Genomic DNA, 23,781 nt, shown 5'->3' with positions numbered 1-23,781 from the left:
GTCAATTTAGTTGAAAGACTACAACGTGTCCATAATGTGTGTGTCCGCTTCATCTGCAATACTCGTAAATTTGACCATATAACGCCATCTTTTGAAGTTCTTTCTTGGGTCCGCCTAAAGGAACGTAGAATAGCACAATTACTCACTTCTACTCCTAAATATCTGAGAACTCGCTTTGAATATCTTACAACGCTACGGAATCAACATCAGGCCTTATTATCCATTCCTCGTCTTCTATTCATCCTCTTTCACAGTGTCAGTTTGTTGCCTATGGAACTCCTTACCTCGTCATGTCAGGGATTGCCGAACAGTTAACCAATTTAAATCAAGAATTAGGAATTTTATACTTTTACATGATATTGATTTGTGAGTGTTACCCGATTTTTATAGGCATGGGTGGGCAACTCGTGCTCTCGAACTGTGAACAAACTCAGTCAGGTAGAACGAAGTCTGTGCTAGCTGCAGTGTACGAGGGCCTTGCAACACGAGTGGTTGTTGGTTCGCTTGCTTCTACAGTGATTGGCTGCTTGTAACTGCAACGGCTAAGTATGACCAGTGTTGCCAACATATAAATTGTATCCCCGTCAGCTTAACACCTGAAAATCCGTCAGAATGCGTCAAAATTAAAAAGCAGTAAATAACAGCTACTCAATATATGTATCTATACATAAATAAAAAGCAAATTTTAACACAACTTACCAATCTTGATTAAAATAATAATTCTTCTACCTCTATCTGAAACAGGGGATTGCTTAACATGGTACAGCATGGGCTGATTATTCAAAGAATAAGTAAAATCCCTAAAAAATTAAACAATTGAAAACGACACCAGCTAAAAAGTCAAAAGGCGAAGTAAATCGTAATTTCCGTCACAAAATCCGTCACCCGTCAAAGCCGTTCTTTTCTCGTCCGCTACGTTGAAATTCCGTCAATTTTGACGGAATTCCCGTCCAGTTGGCAACACTGAGTATGACTTTCCTATTTTTGTCATTGTTTCATTATGTATTTTACTTCCGGTAGTGTGGAAGACAAGGCCTCATGGCCTTAACTCTACCAGAATAAATAAATAAAACAATATAGAAATCTAGTTATTCCATGACGATCATAGAATAATTGCATAAGTTCTTTGTAATATATTGCGATACAACAATGGTAAGTGCATTATAACAGAATCGAAGAGGTTAGAAAATACGAGACGAAGTCGAGTCTTTTCTATTTCCGAGATTCTTTAACGCACCCAGCACATGTGTACCTACGCGTGATTCATGTTTTCTAGAATTTTCGAAATAAGTAATGACCCTGTTGACTATTTTCATTGAAATGAATCGATTACAGAACGGGCCAGAAAAGTACAGACTGACTCGGGGAGCAGCCTGTTTAAATATGGCCCTAGCGGACAGATTAGTTAACATTGCACACTGACATAGTTGGCAATCTGTTTCAAGTGCATCGTTTGCACTTCTCTAGTAATTACGCGAGATAATGTGCAGCATTCTTCTTAGAATTTATTATTGTGGTAAGAGGAGTGAATTATCTAGGAATAGCCGGATGTTTTCCGTCCGATGGCATTGTCTTTATTTACAGCAGCTTTATCTCGTGACCAACCCTCTGAACCGAAGCTGAACGTCCTAATGAAACACGCATGAGGTCACACTTTAATTTCCCCGATATTAAGCCGAGGTTGACTGATAACACTGTCGATAAAAGTGATTAAGCGGACATTGACTGTCACCGGAACGTCCGCTATTTGCAGATTAAGGTTTTCTATTCAATATTTCGATCCAAACATTATTTTAAACCTTTTGCGATAAGACTTAAAGCTCATTCACAATGAAAATTAAACATAACGTAAGCGTTAACTTAACATTACAGTAAAATCAAGAAGTCATACCATCATTCACGATGGGAACATAAACATAACAGCAAACATACTTGGTAACCATGGAAACATAACAACGACGCCATTTCCTCATATTCTGTCGTATACTTCAGCGCTCCACGATTGTGTTCTGTTTGTAAATCACGTAAGCATAAGCATGAAAGTTTGGAGTTCGCAAACTTTTATGTTAACGTCTTACGGTAAAGTTTATGTCAATGCTTATGTGAATCATAGTGAATGATCCCATTTGGTAGCCTGGGCGGAAACTTCTGTGTTTATGTTACGGTTATGTTTAATTTTCATTGTGAATGGACCTTTACACTGAATTATGAATTCTGTATATAGAGCTTTTACATATACATTTATGTAGTAAGTTCATACTTGACGCAATTATATAGCCTAATTTGCATAATACCCTAGTAAGTAATTTTAAAATTATTGCCAGTACTGTTCTTCACTACTCTCACTTTGAGAGAGGAACATAGGTTAAGGGTGTTTGAGAATAAGGTGCTTAGGAAAATATTCGGGGCTAAGAGGGATGAAGTTACAGGAGAATGGAGAAAGTTACACAAGACAGAACTGCACGCATTGTATCCTTCATCTGACATAATTAGGAACATTGAATCTAGATGTTTGAGATGGGCAGGGCATGTAGCACATATGGGCGAATCCAGAAATGCATATAGAGTGTTAGATGGGAGGCCGGAGGGAATAAGACCTTCGGGGAGGCCGAGACGTAGATGGGAAGATAATATTAAAATGGATTTGAGGGAGGTGGGATATGATGATAGAGACTGGATTAATCTTGCTCAGGATAGGGACCAATGGCGGGCTTTAGTGAGGGCGGCAATGAACCTCCGGGTCATGTTTGAACCATGACGTCTGTGTTGCATGAGTTAAGTTCGGATCATAATCCAGTACTATAATTACTCTTTCAGCTCACTCTGTTGAAAGGGCAACATCAATCTTTAAATTCTGGATTTTATCTAACTGCACTTGACCCTGTTACTGACACCGAACTTCGTCTTAAGACTCCACGAGATGACGTTGCAGCAGCTACAATAACAAGTATTATACAATATGTTGCAAATCTAGCTATAATCACTGCATTTCGAACTGGCGGATCAAGGTCACGTTCAAACCTCGCACGAGTCACTGAACTGAAACGCTGGTAATCTCGGCTGTCCCAGCTGACTTGATTGAGGAGAATGATCCAGGAGTGGCGTAAACAAGCGTGGCGAATACTATCCATTGCTTGACCTTGATCCGCCAGTTCGAAATGCACTGACAATAGTGAGCTTATCACTGGACACAAAACAAAGAAATATAACAAGTTTCAGACAATTCTCTATATTCATAAACTTAATCAGATAAAATCCCATTGTAAAAAATTGTGGGAGAAAATTGAGTATTCACTTCATAAAACTAATTACAACAGAACAACCAAAAAACTTAAACTTGCATTGAAGTCTTAACATTTTTATTCCTTTGAAAGCTAATTAAAAGCAGTGAATACTCGGGAGGGTTCCTTATGGAGAAAGACTAAGCAAGAGACCAAAGAAAGTGATAGACTCCACCATTAAGAGTTGATGATACAGCTGACATGAAGCTGGGCGTAATTTATTAAGTGAACAGTATACAAATTGCAGCCATGGTTAAATTTGTGAAGAAGTGTTTCGGTGCTTTAGAAAAGTCAAGGTTAATGGTTGCCCGTTTTACGATTTTACCAAAGCTTTTGACTCCATTTCTCACGATATATCTTAAAAAAACTGAAATTTTATGGTTTTAATATTTCTAGTATTATGTTTTTAAATCCTTATCTAACAGGCAGACACCAATCTGTTTATTGTCATGGTGCAATGTCTCAATGTAAATCTGTCAAGTTTGGTGTCCCACAGGGCTCTGTTCTTGGTTCCGTGCTCTTCATTGTATATATTAATGATCTCCCAGCCAGCATTGAGAATGATTGCCTAATACTTTCACGTTTGCTGACGATTTGGCACGATTTCTTAGAAAAATGACATTTTAATGAAAAAACAGCTTTACAACTCATCGTTCACGATAAAAGACTAGTGTGATGCCAATAAACTTAGCATCAACTCTAATAAGACTGGACATATTAAATTTTTGTGCTTTAGAAAAGTTACTGTTAATGGTTGCCCGTTTTACGATTTTACCAAAGCTTTTGACTCCATTTCTCACGATATATCTTACAAAAACTGAAATTGTATGGTTTTAATATTTCTAGTATTATGTTTTTAAATCCTTATCTAACAGGCAGACACCAATCTGTTTATTGTCATGGTGCAATGTCTCATTGTAAACCTGTCAAGTTTGGTGTCCCACAGGGTTCTGTTCTTGGTTCCGTGCTCTTCATTGTATATATTATGGTCTGTCCAAAACAACTTCCGACCTGACAAATGGCGCCTTTAGCATGTTACCATGGCAACCATACAAATCAACCAATCACGAGAGAGGCGTAACCATGGTAACGGGACGGTGTTGCCGTGTCTATGTTTACAAATGCACGTGAATACCACAGCGTAGTGGTAAATGCAGTGCCCGGAATGACTTTGAGTTGGCTGGTTAGTGCGTGCTTTTTGTGAATTAAAAATATTATTTAGTTGTATTATTGGTTTAGTGTACCGGTATTGATAATTATTGTTTCAATTTTATTATACGTATTATCTTCGTTGTTATTGGTCGAGTGTGTGGGTAGTTTGTGTCTTCTAGTTTCTGCGAGAGTTTCTAAACAGGTGACTTGTGCAGTATCGGAAGGAAGGACAGGCAGACAGAGAACAAGGAATATTGTACAAGGTGCCTCGCTAAAAAGTCGAGCGCGAGAGATGGTGTGTTATGTAAGAGAGTATTTTGAGAGGGAAAAAGATAATGGCGGACCTCTTTTACCTTTCGCGCAAGTCGTAACGAGAACTGCTGCTTGTGTTAAAATAATAAGAGAACTGTTATTGATATTGAAAAAGAAAAAGGCAGTGCAGATTTTTAATCATAAATATTTTTACAATTTTTTCAACGCCTTTCTAACAATATTACATTGATTAATAACGACACTCATAAAATTAGGGGATTCGAATTAAATTTGAACCTGTTTTTACAGTCTACAATCCTTTCGACGCTTTTCTAACGGTATTACATAGTAGTAGTAGTAGTAGTAGTAGTAGTAGTAGTAGTAGTAGTAGTAGTAGTAGTAGTAGTAGTAGTAGTAGCAGTAGTAGTAGTAGTATTAGTAGTAGTAGTAGTATTAGTAGTAGTAGTATTAGTATTAGCAGTAGCAGTAGTAGTAGTAGTAGTATTAGTATTATTATTAGTAGTAGTATTAGTAGTATTATTAGTAGTATTAGTAGTAGTAGCAGTATTAGTAGTAGTAGCAGTATTAGTAGTAGTAGTAGTAGCAGTATTAGTAGTAGTAGCAGTATTAGTAGTAGTAGCAGTATTAGTAGTAGTAGTAGTATTAGTAGCAGTAGTAGTAGTATTAGTAGTAGTAGTATTAGTATTAGTAGTAGTAGTATTAGTAGTAGTATAAGTAGTAGTAGCAGTATTAGTAGTAGTAGCAGTATTAGTAGTAGTAGTATTAGTATTAGTAGTAGTAGTATTAGTATTAGTAGTAGTAGTAGTAGTAGTATTAGTATTAGTAGTAGTAGTAGTAATATTAGTAGTATTATTAGCAGTATTAGTAGTAGTAGTATTAGTAGTAGTAGCAGTATTAGTAGTAGTAGCAGTATTAGTAGTAGTAGCAGTATTAGTAGTAGTAGTAGCAGTATTAGTAGTAGTAGCAGTATTAGTAGTAGTAGTAGTAGTATTAGTAGTAGTAGTAGTAGTATTAGTAGCAGTATTAGTAGTAGTAGTAGTATTAGTAGTAGTAGTAGTAGTAGTAGTAGTAGCAGTATTAGTAGTAGTAGCAGTATTAGTAGTAGTAGTAGTAGTAGCAGTATTAGTAGTAGTAGTAGTAGCAGTATTAGTAGTAGTAGTAGTAGCAGTAGTAGTAGTAGCAGTATTAGTAGTAGTAGCAGTATTAGTAGTAGTAGCAGTATTAGTAGTAGTAGTAGCAGCAGTATTAGTAGTAGTAGTAGTATTAGTAGTAGTAGTAGTAGTAGTAGTATTAGTAGTAGTAGTAGTAGTAGTATTAGTAGTAGTAGTATTAGTAGTAGTAGCAGTATTAGTAGTAGTAGCAGTATTAGTAGTAGTAGTAGTAGCAGTATTAGTAGTAGTAGTATTAGTAGTAGTAGTAGTAGTAGTAGTAGTAGTAGTAGTAGTAGTAGTAGTAGTAGTAGTAGTAGTAGTATTAGTAGTAGTAGTAGTAATAATAATAATAATAATACACTAATAAAAGTAATACTGTACACAAATTTTAATGCCTAGTGTTCAACAAATTGGTTAGAAATGTATGTGTTCATGTCAGCCGTTCATTACTGCACTCTATCGGCAGCGCGCTCGCTTACAGGAAAGATGGTAAACATGACAACACTGCTCCCCCTTCTCTGTAAACTGTCAAGTCGGAAGTAGTTTTGGTCAAGGTATAACGATCTCCCAGCCAGAATTGAGGATGACTGCCTCAATACTTTCACGTTTGCTGACGATTTGACACTTGGAATTTTTCATAATAATGACATTTTAATGAAAAGACAGCTTAACAACTCATCGTTCACGATAAAAGACTAGTGTGATGCTAATAAACTTAGCATCAACTCTAATAAGACTGGAGATATTAAATTTTCTTTTAACAGATATATTACTGATTTGTTCTCCTCAGTTAAATTCCTAGGCATTCACTTCAACGCCGGTCTGGGCTGGAGTATACACACAGACTCTTGTTAATAAAATTAATGAAGGAATTTTCATGTTACGAATCCTCAGACAAACATTAATGCTGACTGGACCATTCAGTATAACATCAGCCATATTTCAAGTTCATGATTTCTTTTAAAGAAGTACAAATAGGTCTGCCAAGTATAACTTTGTTAAAAGAATAAAACAAATTTCAATTTATTTCCATTTGTGTTGTTCTCACCTATTTTCATTGGAGTTTGAGTTATATTTCCATAGAAATATGCACTGCAGTAATTCAAGTTTGATATATACAATATTTCGACTGTGATTCCTTTAGTATCTTCGGAAATTGGATGGAAATCTAACTTCATCGTGTCAACTCTGTCGCGCGGAAATAAGGAAGACAGACTGGAATCAAATCACATCGCTTCCGCTTAAGTACGTCTCCGTCGACAATTCCTCGCGGTATTTCTGTTCGTTTCGAGTCTTTACTTAACACTTTCTTTACTGTTTAAGGAGGTTAATATTCTCTAACGGGAACGAATGTTTGTGTAAAAGCATAAATTTAAGCCTACTTCCCTTCTATAGAAGAGAAATGAATGCTTGCAGGTTCTCGCACTTGAATGTTTTTTTTTTTTTTTTTTTTTATTCTTGGGGAATTTGAATCGAATGTTGAAATTTTATAAACTGTGTTATAACTAGAACCCGGATTTCCATGTACTATCAAATGTTGAAACCTGCATGAATTCATGCACTATCATATGTCAAAACATGCACAATGAAGCGTAAAAATAGTAAAAATATGCTCTATCAAAATTGACTTCTAAATTATTTTACATTTTTATCATCCAGTCTGCTGTCAAAAAATCTGAAAGTTGGAATTTATAAAACAGTTATATTACCGGTTGTTCTGTATGGTTGTAAAACTTGGACTCTCACTTTGAGAGACGAACATAGGTTAAGGGTATTTGAGAATAAGGTGCTTAGGAAAATATTTGGGGCTAAGGGGGATGAAGTTACATGTATTGTATTGTATTGTATTGTATTTATTAACATTCCATGGTATTCATACATGCTTACAGCTAGAATATGGAACAAGTCAAAAAACTTAATACTATTATAAAATCTTAATTTATAGTCACAGTCTAGATGAAATATATACAGATCAGATTTACAATATAGTCTACTAGTACAACACATAGTTTTAGTATCAATTTCATGAAGTGTTATTGAATGTCATGAATTCACCCACAGAATAGAAGGCGTGAGAAATTAGGTACTTCTTTAATTTGGCCCTAAATAATTTTATGTTTTGAGTTTCATTTTTTATGTCGATAGGGAGGCTATTAAAAATTTTTACTGCCATATAACGCACTCCTTTTTGATAGCACGATAGACTTGCCGATGGAGTATGAAAGTCATTTTTTGACGTGTATTTATGCTATGAACTGTTGAATGAGAATGGAGAAAGTTACACAACACAGAACTGAACGCATTGTATTCTTCACCTGACATAATTAGGAACATTAAATCCAGACGTTTGAGATGGGCAGGGCATGTAGCACGTATGGGCGAATCCAGAAACGCATACAGAGTGTTAGTTGGGAGGCCGGAGGGGAAAAAGACCTTTGGGGAGGCCGAGACGTAGATGGGAGGATAATATTAAAATGGATTTGAGGGAGGTGGGATATGATGATAGAGAGTGGATTAATCTTGCTCAGGATAGGGGCCGATGGCGGGCTTATGTGAGGGCGGCAATGAACCTCCGGGTTCCTTAAAAGCCAGTAAGTAAGTAAGTAAGTAATTATCATCGTACTTCAGTCGTGGAAGGGAGTAGCAAACGGTGTTTCCGGTTCTCAACCGTTAATCCAAAGGTATAGCCAGGTTAATATTAAACATGTTAGTAAAAATAAAATGATGTCCCTGTACAAGTGGAAGCCACGAGATTCACTTACACAGAGATTAAAAACACTGTCAACACAGATCTCATGCAGTTCGACTTTTTTCACTAGGAGCGGTGCTCACAAAGGCTACTTTTCTTTAAAGTTCCGAGATCTCCCAGAATGACCCTATATTTACTAACGCTCAACTTTTAACAGAGAACACTGACACCAACTGCGATTAGGCTACACAAGGGTTTAGAGCGTTTAGATGAGGTTTCTACAGTGTCTAATATATAACGGTTATAGTTTCGAATCCCGATAAGGTATTGATGTTTTTCCATAGACCAGTCATGTCAATTGATGCCCATAGGAGCAAACGCGCGCTTTAGAGCTCAGGAGAGCCTGAGCGCTTTACAGCGGAAAGGAAAGAGACAGACGAAAGAGGTGGTATATGCCGCTTGGTCGAGCTATATTCAGGAATGGCCAGCACTGATTCAATAGATAAAGGGAAGAGAACTGATTAAAACTGTATCCATGTTAATTTTTAGATTTTCCTGAGAAGTATAAGTGCATTATAAGAATGAAATTTTAATTTTAATGCTCATTTTTCACAAGTTTGATTTTTTTTATTCAAAAGAAATATTTTCTCAACTTTTTTAATAGAAAAGTGAAATTTTCAGATATAGGCCTATTTATTTAATAGACTTACAGAATGTTTTCGTAAATCTAATAAACCTAAATACGTATTACTGAAGAGCCGACCCGGGTGGCGCAAGCCGTAGAGGCACGCAATGACTCTACGGCTTGGTCCGAAGGGTTGTGGGTTCGAGTCCCGCCTCGGGCATGGGTGTTGTGTTAGTGTTAGTTAGTAAACAGAAACAGAAAACTGAAAACCTGAAAAACAGAAATATTTCGGAAAATGGCCTCTGGCCGGATGTAGAAAAAAAAAAATAAAAATATAAAAAAAAAAAATAAAAAAAAAAAAGATTGTGTATTGAAAATTTTGAAAATATTCGCATGGTAAAATAATGTTTGTAAGGAAATTAATTAATAAAGCAACTACTGTTACATCATAAGCAAAAGATACGTGCCCATGTGTTGTAAACGTGTCAGCTCTATAGCTTCAGCAGATTTCGAGAAAATAATTTAATATTCTGATGTTAGGAAGTTGCTCACCAATATCACCTTAAAAGCATAATGCGATAAAGAGTTTTGTTATGTAATATTAGTTACACTTAAAACATATACAGCACCTAGGTAACTTTGCTTTGTACTGTAATATTGTTTTGATTAGTTTAGTGATTACTTTTATAAGGCTAAAGGTGCCATCAATATCAATTCCAACTTATCATGTCATAATCAGTTTCTTTTTTGGGATATTACTTTCTTTATGTGTTGTTTCATCCATTTAGTACAGTATAGTTGTAATACTATGGAATTTAAGTGAATATTCCTTCTTAACTCTTTATTATGTTATTAAGATTTAAAACACAACTGCAATATTAAGAAATCAGTGTTAGTACTTTTTTTTACAGACAATATAGATAATACGATTAAAGAGTAATGGAACGGAGAAAAATTCCCTCCGGCGCCGGGATTTGAACCCGGGTTTTCAACTCTACGTGCTGATGCTTTATCCACTAGCCACACCGGATACAACCCCGGCGCCGGATAGAATCGTCTCAGATTAAGCTCCAACTCTTGGGTTCCCTCTAGTGGCCGCCCTCTGCACTACGTCATAGATGTCTATGAACATAGGACCGAAGTCCACACATGTGCTGAGGTGCACTCGTTATGAGTGACTAGTTGGCCGGGCTTAGTGGATAAAGCATCAGCACGTAGAGCTGAAAACCCGGGTTCAAATCCCGGCGCCAGAGGGAATTTTTCTCCGTTCCATTACTCTTTCATCGTATGATGACGCAGAATATCTCCATGGAAATATCATATGTACTTCGGTACATTAAAATAATATATATGATATGCGTAAATCACTTCGTGATTTAAGACGGCGCTTATTCCGTCGGATCCCGGCCAACTAGTCACTCATAACGAGTGCACCTCAGCACATATGTGGACTTCGGTCCTACGTTCATAGACATCTATGACGTGGTGCAGAGGGCGGCCACTTGAGGGAACCCAAGAGTTGGAACTTAATCTGAGACGATCTATCCGGCGCCGGGGTTGTATCCGGTGTGGCTTAGTGGATAAAGCATCAGCACGTAGAGCTGAAAACCTGGGTTCAAATCCCGGCGCCAGAGGGAATTTTCTCTGTTCCATTACTCTTTCATCGTATGATGACGCAGAATATCTGCATGGAAATATCATATGTACTTCGGTACATTAAAATAATATATACAATAAAATATAGATAATATCAAACAGAAAGAAGACATATAAAAATAACGACATAAAATTTCACGTTCCGTCTAAAGTTTGTGCATCACTGTTTTCTTAATTCAACAGGCTGCTTATTCATATACACAACCCTTCCCCTTTCCATACTTAGCGCTTGATGCCCGCGCACCACGTCAAGGTCAGAAAAATGTGCCTGCTTTGACAACACTGCCATAGGCCTTTATATGTTGTGTCCAGCATTACTTTGTTGAAGTTCAGGTGTAATTCTGACCCAAACTACGGACGGGTTAGAAACCTGCCAGGGAGAGAAGGGGGACGAAAGAAAGGAGCAGTAACACACCGTCAACTGCTGTCGCAATACATTTCACACTGAAAATAATTCCCACCATGAATTGCAGGTAACGAATTCTTAGTACCCTTAAATAGCGTAGTGTGCATTCATGCATAAAATATGAAAGAAATTTACAGCGCTTTTAGAAATTTCCCCCCTAACAAAAAGAAAGGAAAGAAGAATAATGTATTCCTTAACCTACGCTTAAAAAGGCGTGCATGCATGGCGGTGAATTGCTTTTATTGCACATCTAAGTATATTGCATTAGGCTTTCAACCAAATTGGAATTTAATTGAATAAAAGAAACGTATACACTAGGAGGGAAGTTGGACTGCTCTATGCGGCTAAATACTTGGTATGAGCTTGTGCAGGCTCTCTCACATCCAATAACCGTTAACGGGATGCTACACAGAGCCATTAGGAATTAGAGTAGAAGAAGCTTCTAATGTACGATGCAGTAACAGAAACTCAGGGAGATACAGAACACGAGAATCCAACAAAATCATCGACATAAATAGTCTATACGGTAGAAGTTTTCCAGTTGTATACTAATAAGATGGAAAATTTAATATAATTATATTATATAAGGGAAAAATGTTTTCTAATTAGCTTGGTACTAGAGGCGTGTTAGTTTAGCTTTGGGCATTTCAATCCATTCCCATTCATGGCGGCTAAAACCTTAAAATTACAAAATGGCAGTTAAGTAATCTTCAAATATATTAGTACATTATGCAACGAGCCTATAATGAAGGTAATTAAGAAGTGAGTATGGATATTTATGAAACGAGCGCAAGCGAGTTTCATAATTTTCATACGAGCTTCTTAATTACCATTATAGGCGAGTTTCATACGACTTTTTATGCTCGACCATATTTCTAACTTGATATTATTAATTTTTGAGCAATGTCACGTATGTTGTGAGATGTGCGCAGACGCGAAAGTATTGATTTTTTTCCGAGGAACAGATGTCCACATTGACCTTGCTAGGCCATAAGAACCTACAGAGATAACATTGAAATTAAATTAGACATTGAAAAATGAGATGACAAATTGAATTTATTTGAATATTATTTACAATTAACGCTAATTATTATAGTAACAGAACATAACCTTCTGCGACAGTATTGGATTTCCACCCTCCGTGACTTTTCGCTAATTCTCTTTCGATTGCATATCCGAGAATAATCGATACTTGCGGTTTTATAACGGTGGAAAGCTGACCTGTCATTGGCTGAACAGTTGTAACCTGAGTCGTCATTGGCTGAAAGACCTGACGTTTAATGAGTAGGTGTACTTTAATGACATGCATTAAAGGTATGCTACCACGTGTATAATTACTACATTTCGGCATGGTCGAGCATAAAATAATTTTCAATGCTATACGGATATATACAAATTGGTGTCTAACATTTTGGCGAAGTGTATTGTGTCAGTGAAGTGTGAAGTGTGTAGTGTCAGTAAAGTCTATTGTGTAAGTGAAGTGTGTTTGTGTCAGTGAAGTTCTATAGTTCATAGTGGCTGTGCAAAGTATTTAAACAGTGAAATGGTTTTGAAGTGTTAGTGAAATCAGGACAGAATCAGTGCAGTGAGTGAGTTGACAGCGAAATAAGTGTAGTGCCGAAAGGTACTTGTACAAGTATGAACCTATCACACTCGTGGGTCTTAGTTCGAACTTAAGGTTAAGATACAAATTAGATTTACTTTAAATGTTATTTTAAGTGATCGTGCTTCATTTAATTTAGGATGCTCATTATTATTAGTATTACTATTATTATTATTATTATTATTATTATTATTATTAATTATTCATGTTTTTTATTAGTTGTGTTTATTATTAATTGTCATTATTGAGTGTAATTAGTTACCACTGGCACCAGGTATATAAGCATTTGCAGTGTGAATACATACATACATACATACATACATACATACATACATACATTCATACATACATACATTCATACATATATACATTCATACATACATTACATACACTGTTCAAAATCTACTTGGAGGATTTGGTATTCAGAACATGAAAGGGGTGATAGTAGGAGGAAGAAGAATAAAGTGCTTACGATTTCCTGACGATATGGCTTTGTTAGCAGAAGAGGAGACGATACTAAGGGATATGCTACTGGAGCTAAATGACAGCTGTGAGCAGTATGGGATGAAGATAAATACAAACAAGACGAAAACCATGGAAAAGTAAAGAAGGTGAACTTGCGAATACTACATAAGGCGGTAGAGCAAGTGGACAGCTTCAGATACTTGGAGTGTACTATAAGCAGTAACATGAGCTGCTGCCAAGAAGTCAAAAGGAGGAAAGAAATGGAAAAGGAAATTTTTAATAGAAAGAGGAGCATCTTCTGCGGACCTCTCGAAAAAGAACTAAGGAAAACACTAATGAAATGCTTTGTGAGGAGTGTGGAATTGTATGGGGCGGAAAAATGGACAGTACGACGAAGTGAAGAGATACGACTAGAAGCATTTGAAATGTGGATATGGAGAAGAATGGAGCGTGTGAAGTGGACAGAAGAAATAAGAAATGAAGCTGTGCTAGAAAAAGTGGGTGAAGAAAGATGAGAAAGAGGAAGAAAAATTGGTTGGGCCCCTGGCTGAGAAGAAACTGCCTACTGAAGGATGTACTGAAAGGAATGGTGAAAGGGAGAAAAGTTTTAGGAGAAGAAGATATCAGATAATAGACAACATTAAGATGCAAGGATTATAATTATGCGGAGATTAAGAGGAAGGCCAAAAATAAGGAAAATTGGATAATGCTGGGTTTGCAGTGAAAGACTTGCCCTCGGGCAAAATAATAATAATAATAATAATAATAATAATAATAATAATAATAATAATAATAATAATAATAGTAATAATAATATATATATACTGTATTTATTATTATTATTATTATTATTATTAAGTAAGCTTATTACATGCATTAATATCTGTTCCATTTTCAAATTATTCCCTGTACCATTTAATATACAATCCGAAAGGATGGAATGCCATTTTTCACATCTACAAATCCATGTTCAAAACTGAGCTATTCTTGCTTGATTGAATTTGTGAAGGAAAAATATGGTGCTGGTAGAAATCCAGCATATCTCCATTAATCATCCCCTTGTCTCTGTGGTTGCCATCGCAACCGAAGTTAGCGTGTTAAAAACGACCGAGTGTGTTGGATTTTCAAGAACAACAAAAACCTTATGGAAAGCGAATACAGCTGTGATGCTTTATTCTTGGATAGAAAAGGCTACAAACAAATATTCCCCGATTCAAAATTTCTGGTTCCTGCTTCACGAAGAGGCTTGAAGGTAAATGATCGGCGATCAAAACATCAGCCGTTGGTATCAATATGAAAACAAAATTATTATAGTCTAGAATACAGAATGTGAAATTTGGATAATGACGAACGCTGGGGTGAATCACTGCAAACAGTACAGGCTAAAGTGAAAGTATGTAAGAATAAAGCCTACTGCAACTAGCTACAAGTTGTGATAACGGAAAAATATTAATACTCTTGGTTTTTAGCTAATGGTATTTGCCCTTAATGACAACAAGGCTCAGAATGTTTTATTTTAGTTGCAAAGAGAGGCATATGATGATAACCTTCAACGGGTTAAACTCTTAGGTGTTGTTCTTGATTCCAAGTTAACCTGGGACGGTCATATTAAGGACCTGTGTATCAGATTGTCAAGAGTAATATATTTATTAAGGAGTCTTAGATATCTTGTACCTAAGGAATTTTTTAAAGCCTCATATTGTTATTTCTTTTTAATAGTATAATTATTTATGATATTCATTTGTGGGGAAATTATCATAAAATTGATCAAGTTCTTCTCTTGCAAAAAAAAAAAAAAAAAAAGGCAATACGAATTTTGACTGATTCTTATTTTGATGCTCACTGTAGACCTTTATTTAATTCCGTTTGATTAAAATTAAATCAAATTTAAACAGTTATTATCCACATAGTGATATTTATCATTATTCTACAAGAGCCAATTACCACCTTGTGACTTCTAGGGTTAGATTAGCCAAGTCTAAACAATGGTTTACATCAATTTCATTGCATATGTTTAATAAACTTACTTATAGTGCACATATTTTATGATATAAATTAATTTAAAGAAACTAGTGTTGATGTAATATTTCATTTTTTTTTCTTTTTCACTTTTTCTATGTATCTATTACACCAGTGATGTCAAAGCAAGCGCATTTTTCTGACCTTGACGTTGTGCGCGGGCAGCAAGCGCTAAGCATGGAAAGAGGAAGGGTTGTGTATATGAATAAGCAGCCTGCTGGATTAAGAAAACAGTGGTGCACAAACTTCAAACGGAACGTGAAATTTTATGTCGTTATTTTTATATGGCTTCTTTCTGTTTAATATTATCTATATTGTCTGTAAAACAAAAGTACTAACACTGATTTCTTAATATTGCACTTATGTTTTAAATCTTTATAAAATAATAGAGAGTTAAGAAGGAATATTCACTTAAATTCCATAGTAATATAATGTTATACTGTATTAAGTGGATGAAATACATCATTCATAAAGAAAGTGATATTCCAAAGAAAGAGATTGAGTATGGCATGATAAGTTGGAATTTATTTGGACGGTATCTTTAGCCTTCCAAAAGTAATCAATAAACTAATGCAAAAAATATTACAGTACAAAGCAAAGTTACCTAGGTACTGTATCTGTTTTAAGTGCAACTAATATTACATAACAAAACTCTTATCGCATTATGCTTTTAGGGTGATATTTGTGAGCAACTTCCTATCATCAGAATATTAAATTATTTTCTCCAAATCTGCTGGAGCTATAGAGCTGACATTTTTACAACACATGGGCACGTATCTTTTGCTTATGATGTAAAAGTACTTGCTTTGTTAATTCATTTTCTTACAAATATTTTCCATGCGAATATTTTCAAAATTTTCAATACACTATCTTCAGTAATACGTATATACGGTATATTAGATTTACGAAAACATTCTGTAAGGCTACTAAATAAATAGGCCTATTTCTGAAAATTTTACTTTTCTATACGAAAAGTTGATAAAATATTTCTTTTGAATAAAAAAATCAAACTTGTGAAAAATGAGCATTAAAATTAAAACGTACATTCTTATAATGCACTTATACTTCTCAGGCAAATCTAAAAATTAACATGGTTACAGTTTTAATAAGTTCTCTTCTCTTTATCTATTGGATCAGTGCTGGCCATCCCTGAATATAGCTCGACCAAGCGGCATATACCACCTCTTTCGTCTGTCTCTTTCCTTTCTGCTGTAAAGCGCTCAGGCTCTCCTGGGCTCTAAAGCGCGCGCTTGCTCCTGTGGGCATCAATTGACATGCATCCATTACACGAAGACTGTTTTTATCAATAAATCACTAAAAAGAAAGTGCTACTGTACAAGTTAAAGGCCTATGTACCCCCGTATAAGGCAAGAGAAAAAAAAACAAGTTTTTCATGACGTTCTATGAAAAATGAAATAGGCATATTTAGAGAAATAGTATTCATTTAAATTGAAAAAGACCTTGAAGAATGTGTCACAAATGCCACAATCACTTGATTGAAGGTTATTAATATGTTTACAGAAATAAATACAGACTTACAGAAGATACGCGGAGTGCAAGAGGTCAACGTTCATTGATAGCTTATGTAACTGTAAACAAAAAGACTGATCTGATGCGAAAGACACTACACTACAGCATATATACTGCTGCGGCTCACGAGAAGGAGAGCGGAAGGAATGCGTGACGTAATACTAGAGCCAACATTTATGGACCGTCAAATTGTTAAAAAAAAAAAATGTTATATTTTATTTAACGACGCTCGCAACTGCAGAGGTTATATCAGCGTCGCCGGATGTGCCGGAATTTTGTCCCGCAGGAGTTCTTTTACATGCCGGACAGTAAATCTACTGGCATGAGCCTGTCGCATTTAAGCACACTTAAATGCCATCGACCTGGCCCGGGATCGAACCCGCAACCTTGGGCATAGAATGCCAGCGCTATACCAACTTGCCAACCAGGTCGACCGTCAAATTGTTATCTATCCAGAGTTCATCAATATATATTATACGGCGATGTTGCTCCCTGAATCGCCGTATTGCCCTGAGATACATACAACGCCAATCAATAATATGTGGGCGTTCAATAAATATTTTCCTCCCATTCTGACATTTTTTCCATTTAAAACCCATATTTCTCAAAACCCTTCTCAAAGAATGTACCCCCCATGGAAAATTTATTTTTTCTTTCAATGCTGGCAACAGTTTTGGACATGTGGCCACCTGTTTTCTAAGTAAATTCATTAATGGTATCTCGACTAACTTTACCGAACATAGTGCCTGTAGTGTACACGCTATCCTGTATGCAGCAGAAACGATTTGGCCATATTCCTAACATCCTAACATTCTTTTGTCCTTCATGTTTTGACAACTTACTGTTGGGAATCCAGTTACCTTCAAACTCATTCAACCACAAAATATTTACAAGGAAAGTAAATCCAGAATAAATAACCGGAAGCAAACAAAATCTGTTGCCATTATTGATATAAAACGGGTGGATAATAAATAGGCCTATTTGGAGAATTTTTACAACGATTAGTAACGTAATATCTCCAAAATTATGCTTTTAAACCAAAAAATGGATAAATATGATTCAACATTAAAACATGGTATAATATGAATTTATATGACCTATAATAACAGAATCATCATGTATTTGCAGCTGCCTATTTGTAGGAGTTTCATTTTTCAAAACAAAATTAATGATTCAATAAACTTGTAACAGCCACCGCCGTAGCTCAGTCGGCTAAGTCGCTTGCCTGTTGACCCGGAGTTACGTTCGGACGCGGGTTCGATCCCCGCTTGGGCTGATTACCTGGTTGGGTTTTTCCGAGATTTTTCCCAGCCGTAAGACGAATGTCAGGTAATCTATGGCGAATCCTCGGCCTAATCCCGCCAAATACCATCTCGCTATCACGAATTCCATCGACGCTAAATAACCCCGTAGTTGATACAGCGTCATTATATAACCAAGTAAAAGAAAAAAAGAACGTGTAATCATATTTTTATATGCTTAAAATTACTTGTCCTTTGTGACAGGTCACAAATGTGAGGAGATTTCTAAAATTAAACTAAACACGAGTTTAATTTAACTTGAGTCTGTAAAAAGAGACCACCGTGGCTAACGACAAAGAGAGGCTTCGGCACGAATTGGAGTCACGTGATTATCATGGTCTAGTCACGGCCATCTGACAATCGCCTAATATAAATACATGTTCAAAGTTCTAAAAAACAAAGGAATTGCTATATTAAACGTGCATTTATATACAAACTTGTTCAATGTTGGCCATGTTATGACTAAGAATGTGACGTGCCGCCATAGCCTGTCTTTCTCGTTAGCCACGAGAGACCACAATATGACGTCACAGAAATCCGAGTCCTAGCGATCTGTATGATTCCAGGATTACATCAGAGATTGCCGTGAATTACATACAAAACGAAAAAAATGTGTTCACATAAATTGCCACATGACTTAAGGTCCATACTTAATACTGATTACAGAGCGTGTTTATCAATAATTAATTTAAAGAGCAAGATCACATTATTACCGCTTCTAATATGTTTACGTCAACAAAGAAATATAATTCTCTGGAAAGTGGAATATCAACAAAACATACACTAAGAAAATCCTTTACAGATACTCAACAAACAACGTCTCTTGCAGCATTAAATTATTTTCCTTTGCCTGCCGGAACCACAATAACCGCCATGCCCAGAAAAACTATTACGTGCCAAGTGGCCCATCATTTATTTGTGTTCCCCTCAGAAAAACACTACATATCCCAGCCGTCGGACGCAGCTAAACCCGGGGTGAAATAACACACAAAATCCCTGGCAGACATTCCTCTCCGGCAAATCTTCAGTCTGTAAATGGATACAAGGGGCGAGATTCCTGAGCGAAGTTCCTCGGGGATTACAGCTGCACGCACGGGTGCTTCCAGGAGCAGAGTCTGCAACCTGCAGCTTTAGACCGTCACGGCCAACTATGCAAACTTCCGACGCCAAGATGTGAAAAAGATAAGACGAGGGCAGACGTCTTTAATAAACATATCTTTGTTAATCCAGACTAAACAGAGACATAAGCCTACTGCACGTTGGCAGTAATCGCGGCAGCAGTTTGGAAGGATATAAAGGATGTCATTAATTTATACGGGCTATTCCATCTCAAATCGACCGAAATATAGAGAAAATTGACCTTGCAATTTTTAAATACAATGAAACTTTTTCTGTCCGTTGACAACTGTGATACAATGCTTTGTGCAAAGTTTGAGGCATCAGAACTTCATAGTGTTTAAATTAAAAATATTTTAATTTATCGTATTTTCATAAAATTAGCAACATTAAACTGTTGTGGCTCCGAAACTCTTTCACCCAATGATCAAAATCTTGATTTATTTCCACGCTGAGAAATTAAAGTTTATATTGACATGTAAACAGTTTTTCTTACTTTTTATGGAAATGGAGAAATTTAGATTTTTCTTTATTAAGACACCTTTGGCCACGAAAAAATATTTTAAAAATATATGGTTAGATTCCGCATTGAAAGTACAAACAAACATATATTTTTTACTGGTGCAACGTTGATAAGAAAGTATTGAAAATATCAAATAAAGAAAATAAATAGTACGCGCGTGAGCTAACCAGCTGACTGTTAGGCGGGAGCTAGACGAGGCAAGCAAGGCCAGGAGACAAACACGTGATGTTTCGTCTAGTAGCGCGTAGCTGGGCTAGCTTTATCACAAGTTTTCATAAACACAGGAATAAAATGACGCCCAGCGCTCGCTTATCTTCATCTCTCGGCCAGTGCGTGCTGTACTGCGCCGTTGAAGTCTAGGCGTGTGAAAATAATTTATTTAATACCCTCGAAACTTATTGCCGAGCCACTAAGCAAACAATGCCGAATCCCTCTTAATAATGCAAGGTTTTTTCTCAATATTTTTTACATTTTTACGAATGGGCAAAAAAGAATAAAAGTAAGTAAAATCAGATTATCTGTCTCTCTGTGTACAATAAAAATAAGGATTAATTCTTATCATAACCTACTAAATGTCAGCTTCAAAATGAGCTCCCGTTCAATGTTCTGCAGTAAATGGTTCCAGAGTTCTGAGCGCTGAAAGAGGCTTGTTTTTCTAAAATACGCTAAATTTGTCGCTCAATAGTACGAAAAGCGTTTGACTTTCGTAGGGAAAAAATTTGAATATTAAAAAATGCGAGTTTTTTTACTGATCGATTTCATATGGAATAGCCCATACATGTTTTATCATTACATTCTCCGTATTCGATGGCTAAGTGGTAACTATGCCAGCCGTCGGGTCAGAGGTTTGTTGTCAAATTGTTAAGAGAGTGATGGCTTTTGAAGTCGATAAATATTTAGTGGGGCTTCCTCCGAGCTGTGGATCTCATGTCGTAGAAATGCGACACATAAAAAAGCACTTCCTGTTAAAAATAAAATTGTTCCGTCATTTTTCGCTCGCGTCGATTTTGGATTGTGAATAACCTCCAAGTTGAAAGTGTCGTTCAGTGAACCAGCACCACCACCGTAATGCTTAGTTCGGTATAAGCATGGATGGGCAACTCGTGCTCCCAAAGTGCTAAAAAACCTTGAAAGAGAGAAAGGCAGACGGAGCCAGCCGCAGCCGTTACAAGTTGGTTGTAGTTTCGCTGCAAAAGCCACGGTGCGCTCTGGCGGCTCATGCAGGTGGTCGTGATATCTATTCCAAGATTTGAATTTCAGAATGACGCAGGATACAACAATTATAGTAATTATAGACAGACTATACCTGAACACTTAACAAACTTATATTATTTTGTAGCTTTAAATTAGTTTAGTACTGGAAACACAAACTGAATACAACATTTTCAAGATACAACAAATATAGCTGCAACACTTATTTATTATTACACTATTTGTTAATATTTCTTATTATATGTCTTATTTGAAACGTAGAACGCTAGAATTTACAAGTATTTATACATTAAAGAGTATTCCTCTGTTCTCAGAAAGGTAATAGTCTGTATTCGCAAACAATAACAAATTCAAGGAAGTATTTTTTACATGTCACGGCAGATGAAATAAGCTTACTTCCGAGCTCTTTCTTTACTTTGAGAGCTTTTACACTTCTTTCTTGTATTAAACTCCGCCTCGAGCACATACAGTATATATGGAAGCAAAGAGTATATTTGGAAATTCTGACTTAGGCAACATTACGAACAGTTCGATTCCTGATTTTGCTGGAATCTGAGTGGCGTGATGTTCTGTAGATTTATTAATTCAAGCTATAAATTTTCAGGATTTTCTATCGGCGTAAGCCAAAAAGATTTCTGAAAAATTTCGATTCCTTGTCAATTGTCACTGTTTCTCCAAACTTAGCAGTGAATTCTGCTGTAGGTCTTGAAGTAGGGTCCTATATTTGATAATATTTTCTTATCACTCTTCAAGATAGTTTATAGTGAAAGAAAGTGAAGTTTTCTATGTTCTACATGATACTACCACATTTCAAATTTATCCATAAATGTCCTTAGCTAGTGGATTATATGTCGTGCAATTCTGTAACTCGCACGCACAACGTGCTAATGATATTTGATATTAGTCTCACCTTGTTGATATCTCATTTTTACCTTTAACTGTTCTAAAGCAGATGCAGACAGTATTCTTTACTAAAACCTTCACTGTTTATTTTTAACATAAAATGTCATGTGTAAGAAAGTGTAATAGAATACAAGCTTTACCTCTCTTCTTAATAAAAAAAATTCTCTCTTTACTCGTAACTAAAGGGAAATGATCTGGGAATTATATTGTTTCTCACTTAAAACGAGCCGCCACTTACTGCAGACGCGATCGAACTTGTGTCTTGAAAGAACCGCACACAGACAGTACAGCTAGTACAGAGTCCGTTCTACCTGCACTGAGATTGTGTTGACACTTTGAGAACACGAGTTGCCCAACCATGGGTATAAACGATCGATTTTGCACTCCCTTAAAAAAATAAAAAATGTTTAATAGGCCTAGGCCTAAATGGTAAAAAATTAAATATTATAGAACTTTCCCGGTCTACAAGGACTGTGAAATTTGCCTGTGAAATCATTAGCTACTGGAATACAAACATTTAAATTTTGTGAATTTTTTGGCTCACTGTGAATAATGCAATACGAATTGAAATGTGTTGTGGCTGTGACGAAAGTGTTGAAAATTGCTTTATAGCACCACATTGGCAATGATGAAAGTGTGCAGTATTCGTTACCTTGTCCCATACATGAAATAGATTTCTCATACGGCATATCTTTTCCGTAAAGCGGACTAAAATATGAAATCTTCTATATATATAATTTGAACTGGTAATGGAAATTACGGGAAAACGGCTGAACGGATTTTAATAAATGGCCCCTCATTTTGAAGCTTGGAACCCAAAGTTTTTCGAAAACATAGTACTTTCAGTGAAATGTCAATTTTACTACACAATTTTCCTATTTTCCAAAATCCATCTGTCGTCAGTTTTGAGAACTAGCTAATTGCATTCAGGAGAAGCGAAGCGAGCATCAAGTCGGCCGTGTTGCATTTCAGAATAAAACAAAACACACACTACAGTAAACAATATTACACGAAGGCCATGATCTGCAAGATGCTGACATATTATTTAGAGCTCAAATTAAATTGGTTATTAAAAACTTAACTTACTAAAATTAATTTACAGGTTCGATTCTGAGGTGTGTAATTTTCTGGGTACAGCTGTGTATTGGATATTAAAAACTACAAAACTTGAGGTGGTTTGTTGACATTATTACTATTAGAAATGAAATATTATTGTAGTTAATGCCGTGATGTGAACATTTTTAATTAATTATACACTTTAATGCTATATTGATGATATGAAAGTGAAACGTTTTGGGGTTATATAAGTAGATGTAGAGAATAACTTAAATTAGATTTTTATTTCTATATGTTACTGAGTGGCGGCTATATAGTATATATGGTATATGTTACTGAAAGCTATAAAACTTACGTAAGATAATAATATTATTAAAAATCAAATATTTTTATAGTTATTAATCAAGTGGGGTTGGGTCTTTTTCATATATTTAATGGCGGTGTGGTGTAGATATTTATATGCGTGGTTCTCTTCAGTATTGGCTCGAGAGAGCGCAAAAATTACAGTTCCTAAGGAAAGACCAAAAGATATTACTTACTGATAAAATAAGAGGCCTACAAAATTTTGTAGTTTCCCGATCATTTCAGCAAGATCTCTTAGCAGGATAAAATGATTCTATCCTCTACATTTCAAGCTCTCCATGCAGCAGCAATACCAAGATGCTATGTGTATTGTTCGAAAGCATAGCAAACTTGACATTTTTTAAACTTTCGCGTACAATATGACCTGAAATAGCTATTGCTTTACTCCCACATGAAAAACCCACTGATCGTCCTGACATTGTTACTTGCGTTTTCGCGTTGAAACTCAAAACCTGAA

This window comes from Periplaneta americana, chromosome 1, assembly GCF_040183065.1.
Source record: "Periplaneta americana isolate PAMFEO1 chromosome 1, P.americana_PAMFEO1_priV1, whole genome shotgun sequence".
Lineage (NCBI taxonomy): Eukaryota > Metazoa > Arthropoda > Insecta > Blattodea > Blattidae > Periplaneta > Periplaneta americana.
This window is presented reverse-complemented; position numbering follows the sequence as displayed.